Source organism: Protopterus annectens, chromosome 9.part0 (genome assembly GCF_019279795.1).
Source record: "Protopterus annectens isolate FY-2018-M chromosome 9.part0, PAN1.0, whole genome shotgun sequence".
Classification (NCBI taxonomy): domain Eukaryota; kingdom Metazoa; phylum Chordata; order Ceratodontiformes; family Protopteridae; genus Protopterus; species Protopterus annectens.
The window spans coordinates 684145760-684154150 of NC_056743.1; positions in this window are offsets into that span (position 1 = coordinate 684145760).

Here is an 8391-nt window from a genome sequence, read left to right on the forward strand (position 1 = left end):
TTTACTAAGTTATCGACCCAAAGATCATTTCAAGCCTAGAAATTTCATCCCAATGTCATACCACAGATCTGCTAGCCAATACCCATGATTGCATTTCATAATGACTGCGCATGTCCAGGAGGGTTGTGGGCACTATCCCTGGAAGGAATTATGGTGCCCCATCCACTCTTCAAATCCTTTTGAACAGTGTTATAGAGATGCTCCGTTTCACATGAATTGGTAGCCTATTCCAAAGAAGGAGAAGTTGCTGGGAGACAAATCTGTCCCTCCAGCACGTCCTGTTTAAATGGCAGGCCATATTTAGGTCCCTGGAACGGGTAAGCTCTAGTCTGGTTTGATTTATGGACATGCAGCAAGCTCATGAGGTATGGGTATGAGAATGCCAAGTCTCCCCTAAGTGTATATGATGCAAAGTATAGTGACATGGACTTTAGTCGGTCTGTGTAAGGCACGTGCTGGAGTCCCTTGATGATCTTTGTTAGAAAGCACTGAGGTGTCTTCAATTGTTGCAGGTGCTTTGTACAGTACATGCCGAACAGGGCGTTATACTCCGTTATGGGCTAGATTAGTGCCAAGTATACAGGGGTTATAACCTTCTTTGCTCTCGAGGCGATGTCTTTACTACTAAAGTGTGCTACGTAGAAACCCTTCCTATGGTAGACACATGATGGTTAGTTACGGTTGCAGTCAACTTGTGATCCCAGATCCCTTACTGCTTCGTGGATATCTAAGGCATTATTGCCAATTTGATAAAGTGAAGGGACATTGTCTTTGCCAAAGGGAATGGTGATGCATTTCTTTGCATTCAGTTTGAGACTAAGACACCAGTATAGATTTGGTGATTCAATAATTGCACCCAGTTTACAGTCGTCCACAAACATGGTCAGCCACAACCAGTTAGTTTGAACCTGAACTTTTGAGAAGTATTCACCAAACAGCAGGGGGCCCATCACTGACCCCTATGGTACCCCACTGGTGACAGGTCTGGTGGCTGAAGTGGAGTCATCCACTTTGATAGTGCGTGTCTGGTTTATGAGCCAGTTGGCAACTCATCTTACAACAAGGGGGTTTACATTCAGTTTGCTACGCTTATCGGTAATGCCTGACTGTGGGATTGTATCGAAAGCCTTCGCCAAATAGAGGTATACTGTGCACAAATTTGCCCTCATCAATGGCCCTGTCACTTTTTTTTTTTTTTTTTTTTTTTTTTAAAGAAATCCACTCTAAACAGGCATGATCTGCCCTTGAAGCCAAACTGGGTTGGATCCAGGGTTTGGAGGTTGCCTATGTCTATTTATGAGCTCCATAATGATACATTCCATGGCCTTACAGATGAGGCTGGTCAGGCTTATGGGTCTGTAATTCCCTGGGTCTGTTGCTAGTTATCTTTCTGAAGGGGAATAACTGTTGCTGTTCTCCATTTCACAAGAAAAAAGCACATCATTAGGCTATGACTGAAAAGGTTACTCAATAGTGATGCTAGTTCATGTTTTAGCCTGTTTAAAAGACAGCCTGGGGTGCTGTCTGGTCCCACAGAGGCTGTGTTTTTTGCCTTGGACAAGGCCTTAATGACCTTCTCTTCACATATGTATGATGAGGGTGGAGGGAAGTTTGGGGGAAGGTTTGTGATAAGCTTGGGGGAAGGCTTGTGTTAAGCTTGGAGGGGATAAGGGAATAAATTTTTTTTTCCAAACCAATCCACTAACAAGTTTGCTATCTCTGTGGGGACGGTGTGTGGGATACTGTTAGTCGCTAGCTCTGCACATGCTTGGGTCTTACGTTTTAGGCTATGTACAAAGCTATAAAAAGGCCTTCTGATGATCATTGGCTGTGCTTGCTGAGCTTTTCTCAAAAAAGCCCTTAAAGGATTTGACAAGTTGTCTTACTTGTCTGTTGAGGCTGAGCAGGGTGCTTTTCCACTGCTTGGACCTTGCCATTGTTTCCTTGGACAGCAACTTTGTGTTTATTGTAAAGTTTGTCGATGCAAGACATCCACCATGGCAGCTTGTTTTTACTTGGGGCTCTGACTTTGATTCTTTCTAGGACAGCCCAATCTATACACTTATGAAAGCGATTGTACAGGAGCTTTAGTGTAATCCTCTGTGTGGTGATCACTTCCAGCTGGGGTGGGGCTTGGAATGCATTTATACCTTCACCTAGGACGGTGAAGTTTGCCATGTTGAAGTTTAGTCTGATTTTGCCATTGGTCAGTTCTGGTGTTAGTGCCAGCTTGAAGGTGACTGAATTGTGGTCAGATTTAACTAATGAGGTTCCGAGAGTTGCATCAGTGCATCAGTTTGACATGTTGGTGAGGACCTCATCTAGTATATGTTTGTTTCTTTTGTCGGGGTATTAACAATTTGTTCCAGGGTATCCAAGTTAAAGACAAGGAACTTTTGCGCTAGCGAGTTAGGGCTAGCATAGGTTTCCCAGTTGGTGGTGGGATAACAGAAATCACCTCATAACCAGTGTTTGGGAATATTTGGATGGACTCTAGTTTGGTCAAGCAGGCTTCATGCAGGTCATGACCCATGGAGGGGGATCTATAACTGGCTATGACTTGAAGAGGGGTCTTACCCACAGTAACCTGAACTTTCATCAACTCCATGGAGTTGCCCACTGTAACTAGATGGCAGGTGAATTTCTCTCTAATATAGACAGAAACACTACAGTACAGTTGTGTACCTACCATAAATGTAGATGTTAGATTGTATTCACTGTTGCAGTCATTACTCTTGGGTTATCCTGCTGTCAGGCTATCCGCAGTCGGACAGAATTCCAAAGTCTAGCTCCGGCGTCGGTTGCCGTTGCCTCTTCCCTGACGTCAGTGCGCCAGGGATATAAAAGATGCAGCAGACACCATTTTCTTCAGTTTTTCTTGCCCCAGATGTCAGGTGCCCCCAAATTGGAAGGCTGAAAGAATATGCCAATAAAAATACATGCACAAAAATAACATGTCCTTCATCTACAAGCAAATACACCAAATAGGTTGTATAGGATAGAGAAGTGCAGATAAGGCCCAGCAAAGAAGAGGAGGATGGTGGGTAACTTGGACTGCAACAGTGAATACACTCAACATCTACATTTATAGTAGGTACACAACTGTACTATGTTCATCGTGTTTCACAGTTGCAGTCATTACTCTTGGGTTGAATCCCAAAGCTGAGGTAGGGTGGCTGGGCTAAATAGGATTAGGAGAGGCTATGAGGCCCTGCAGAACTGCAGTGGCAAGAGTAAAGAGGTAAGTGGTAGTGCTTTGTGAAAGTGTGCACTGAACTCCAAGTTGCAGCCTCTAAGATATCTTTGGTTGGTACTCCCCTGAGGAAGGCTGCTGTTCTGGTGGAATGAGGCCTAATGTTCTTAGGCACTGATTTGACAAGTTGAAAATAGCAGAAACGGATGCAATGGCCTATCCATTTAGAAATGGTCTGTTTTGAGATGGCCTTTCCTTGGGAACCTGCAGCATATGACACAAAGTTGCTCAGTCTTTCTGAAAGCTTTAGTTCTGTCCAGGTAGAATCTTAACTGCCTGTGTATTTCCAAATAATGCAGAATTTTCTTACCCTTGTTCTGTCGATTAGGATAAAAGGTTGGCAAGTGAATGGTTTGGTTGAGGGCCACACTGGACACCACCTTAGGCAAAAATGTAGGGTTTGTCCTTAGAGAAACCCTGTCTGGATGAAAAATTATGAAAGGTTCCATAGCCATGAGTGCTTGTAACTCAGACTCGCCTTGCAGAGGTTATTGCTAGGAGCAGAGCTGTTTTCCAAGATCAGAATTTTATATCTGCTGTTGATGCTGGCTCAAAAGGAGGCAGTGTGAGTTTTTCCAAAACATAATTGAGGTCCCAGGCCGGAGTTGGTGCTCTCCTTGGAGGCCTAATGTTTTTGGCCCCTCTGAGGTACTGCCTTAGTAAAGGATGAGAAAAGATAGGTGGTTCCGTATTGTAATGGGCTGAAATGGCAGAGGCATGAATCTTAATAGGTGAGAAAGAAAGGCCTTTGTTTAGCATCTCAGTTAGGTATTGTAAAATCTGAGGGATATTTGGTACACACGTGTCAATGCCTTGTCCATGGTTCCAAGCACAGAATCTCTTCCATTTTTCTGCATAAGATTTTCTGGGACTGGGCCTCCTTGCCTCCAAGATAACATCCATAACAGCTTTTGAAAGAGGAGTGTTCTGAATGGCTACATTATCCGCCATGCTGCCAGATTTAAGGTCCTGAGTTGGCTGTGCAGGATCTGATTGTTTTGTTGGGTCAGCAAGTGAGAAGTTTGAGGCAGAATCCATGCTGGACCTTGAGACAAGCTCTTTAGGATTGGGTACCAGTGCTGGCGTGGCCAGTCTGGTGCAATCAGTATAATTTTTGGCTTCTCTTGTCTGACCTTTAGGAGTACCCTGGGAAGGAGAGGCAGTGGGGGAAAGGCATATACTGTTAGATTTCTCCAGCTGAAGGATAGGGCGTCCACTTTCCATGCTTGCTTGTGATAAATCTTTGTGCAAAATCTCTGCAATTGGCAGTTGTGAGGGGAGGCAAATAGATCTATGTTTGGGCATCCCCATTTCCTTATCATGCTGAAGACTTGTGGATCCAGTTTCCATTCGTGGGGATCCATGAGGTTTCTGCTTAGTTAAATCTGCCAGAGTATTTGTTTTTCCTGGCAGGAATTGTGCTTGCAGGTGAACTTGAAAAGCCAATGCTGTGTCCCATAAGGTCATTGCTTGTCTGCAGAGGGGGTAGGAATGTGTACCTCCCTGCTTATGTACCACATGACCGTAGTGTTGTCTGTCTTTATCAGTAACTATCCTGGATGAAGCAGGTCCTTGAAAGCTGTCAGGGCATTTTGAACAGCTAGCATCACTTTTTGATTGATGTGAAGATGCGTCTGGTTTGCAGGCCATGTCCCTGAATACATTTTCCTGCCATATGGGCCCCCCCCCAGGCATAATCTGATGCATCCGTTGTCAGTGTTTGTCCGGCTGTGGGTAAACTGAATGGCAGACCCTTGTTGTGGTGACAGGCTTCTGCCCACCATCGAAACTCCTGTTGCAGGCAGGGAATGAGAGCAATTACTGTCTCTAGGCTGTGGTAATGTTGAGTCCAAGCACTTTAGATATCATTGTAGTTCCCTCATATGCAGTCTGGCATATGGAATTAGTAGAATGCAGGATGCCATGAAACCCAAGGCCTGCAGGATTTTCCTTGCAGATAAGTGGGTTTTTGTTGCCAAATTCTTGGAGTAAGTCAGTTGCTTTTGCTTGTCTGGTGTGAGATAAGCCATCTGGGCAGTTGTATTTAGGCTTGCACCCAGGAATATTATCCCTTGAAAGGGCACTAGTTTTGATTTATTTTAGTTTACTGTGTACCCTAGGCCAATTAGTAATCTTTTTACAAAAGCTAGATGCTTTAGAAGAATGTCTTTGTTCTCTGCTTGAATTAGGCAGTCATCCAAGTAGGGGTACATTTGAATTCCTTTTTGTCTGCAGAAAGCAATTACTGGTGCCAGACATTTTGTGAAGACCCTGGGCGCAGTAGATAAGCCAAAGGGCAGCGCAGAGAATTAGTAATGCATTGAGCCAGCTATGAATCTGAGGTATCTTCTGCAAGATTGTCTGATTGGGACATGCAGGTATGCCTCTTTTAGTTCCAAAGTTACAAGCCAAGCCTTCTTGCCCAGCATGGGCAGTAGCTGCTGTAGAGTCAACATCTTCAAATTTTGGAACTTCCAGAAACGTATTTAGTATAGACAGGTCCAGTATTGGTCGCCAGGTTTTGTCCTTTCTGGGTACTAGGAAAAGACTGGAGTAAAATCCTTGCCCCTGCTCTTGTTGTGGTGCATGCTGAATGGCCCTCATATCCATGAGGGCTGTAATTTGTTTTTGTGCCTCTGCCCATTGATTGTGTGGCAGGTCTGGCATACCTTTTGACCTTGGAAGAGTGTAAAAATGGAACCTGTAGCCTTGGGACACTATGATCAGGACCCATTTGTCTTATAATCCTTTGCCAATTTGATGAAAAAAGTGCTATTTTTCCCCCCTAAGGGGGCTGCCAAAAGAAAAGTGCTTGGATCTGGAAGAGGAAAGTCATTGGGACTGTTTCCTGAAAGGTTATTTGTCTTCTCTGCTTTTGGAGGTAGGAGCACCCCATTGTTTAGGCCTGTATGAGCCTTGGGGCTGAGATCTCCCTCGGGGATGCCTGTATCTGCCTCTTTGTGGTCTGACACTGGAAAGGACCAATTTTTAGAAGGCCAGTTTCTGCTAAACCTGGGTGGCTGTACCTGTAAGAAATCTTTGACTGTCTGCATGGATTTTGCTTTATCCTCCATTTTTATCAACACCTTTTCTGCTTTAGTACCAAACAAAGTATCATGCGGTAATGGTGCATCTAATAATTTTGCTTTAACAAGATCAGGCAGATTTTGTTTCTTTAACCAAGCATGCCTTCTAACAGAACCTGTAACTGTGGCCCTGTAAGAGGTCTCCAGTGAATCATAACCACATTGCAAAGTATGCTTTCCCACTTGTTCAGCTGCATGCAATAAATCCTGCAATTCCTTGTTCTCTGTACATTCAGTGTTTGTCAACATTTTCTGTTACATTAAATATTGCTGATATTTAAGCATATGAAACTGACAATGTAAAGCTCTTACAGCCAGGGTAGCAGAAGTGTAGACTTTTTACCCCCATCTGTCTAGAGCCCTGAAATCCCTATCAGAGGGGACAGGGTTTCTTGCAGTGGAAGCTTTAACCCCCTTGGGACCCTGAGATATAGTTTCTGGGTCAGCAGCGGGGTTTTTATACAGGAATTTATGAGAATCCGGGACCCTGTAGTATCTGTCTGGCTTAGCAGGTGCAGGGGGTAGAGTGTCTGAGGACAGGCCGGACTCTGAAAATACATCTACAATGTCTGGAACAGGTGGAATAGCAAGGGGTCTGTGCTGAAGTAACAGAAAGTCTCTGAGCCTTTTCTTAGATTCAGAATAATCTTGGCTCTCCCAGTGGAAATGCTCCCTCCAAAAGAATAATCCTCAGGAGGAGAGGCTGAAGGAATGGATTCTTCAGCATCAGAATCCTCATAGGGAAGCATGGAGTAATCTTGTTCAGAAGAGGAATCAGAGGAAATAGAAACCTGATCAGAAGAATCATACTCTGTATTTTGCCTAGGCCTCTTACCAGGAGGGGGATGGGAGCCCCTGATCAAAGTAATTAGGTCTTCGGCCATTTTGAGCATCTGTTTTTTTAGGCATGGAAGTCTAAGTAGGAGAATGCTGTACTTGTTTCTTGTCTTGTAGTGCTGCTTTAGTCTTTGAAGTTGAAGATGGCTTAATATATAGTTGTGTAGTCTGAAGACACCCTCAGAAGCCGATGCCTGCTCAGCGGCTCCGGACCCATATGAGGGAAAGATTTCAGAGTGTCTAGTACCTTGAGTATCCAGAGGCCCAGTCGGCTCCATGTGGGAGTCGGAAGCGGCCTGTGGCTTGGAGGTAGCGGGCCCCAGGGGCTGCGAAAGCGCCTAGAGAACCGGCGACTGGCCTAGTAGAGGCTTCGTCGGTTTTGGACCTCGGTTGCCTATTCTTTTCCTTGTCCTTGCGTTTTTTGTAAACGGTTGTCAGTTGATCCGACGGCATTATATAATTAAATCTTCGGCCAAAGTAATGGAATGCAAAATCGAACAGACGCTTGATAGTGCGTTGGTTAAATCTAGCACAAAACCGACAACTAGCAATGTTGTGATCAGGGCCTAGGCAAGGAATACAGTAAGAATGAAAATCCTTATGAGGTATTTGCTTCCCACAAGAAATGCAATTGTTAACCTTTTCTGACATCAGTCTGGAGCAAGAAAAAAGTTTCCCCAACGAGGTACTTAGCTTTAATGAAGACTTCGTTTCCGAAATTTGGATTTGAAAATCTCAAAAGTTGGCAGACTGGCACTAGCGAACTGCTTTTGCTTCGGGCACCACGTGGCAAGAAAGACTGAAGAAAATGGCATCGGCTGCATCTTTTATACCCCTGGTGCACTGATGTCAAGGAAGAAGCGACAGCAACCGACGCCGGACCTAGAATTTGGAATTCTGGCCGACTGCGGGTAGCCTGCCAGCAGGATAACCCAAGAGTAATGACTGCAACAATGAAACACGATGGACATCCCCCCTTTGGTTGTCATGTTCATTTTGCAGTCTGAAGGTGTGGAAGACATTGTAGCCTTGCAAGGCCGGGGTACTCTCCGAGGCCTTGAACCAGGTTTCTGTGACTGCACAGACATTTACATCTTCCAGTGATACAAGTGCTTCCAAGGTGAGCAGTTAAACCATCTCTGGCAAAGCAACAAGGTTTGTCTACCATGACTTCCCAGGATGACAGAAACGGGATCCCCTTTGAATGAAACCAAA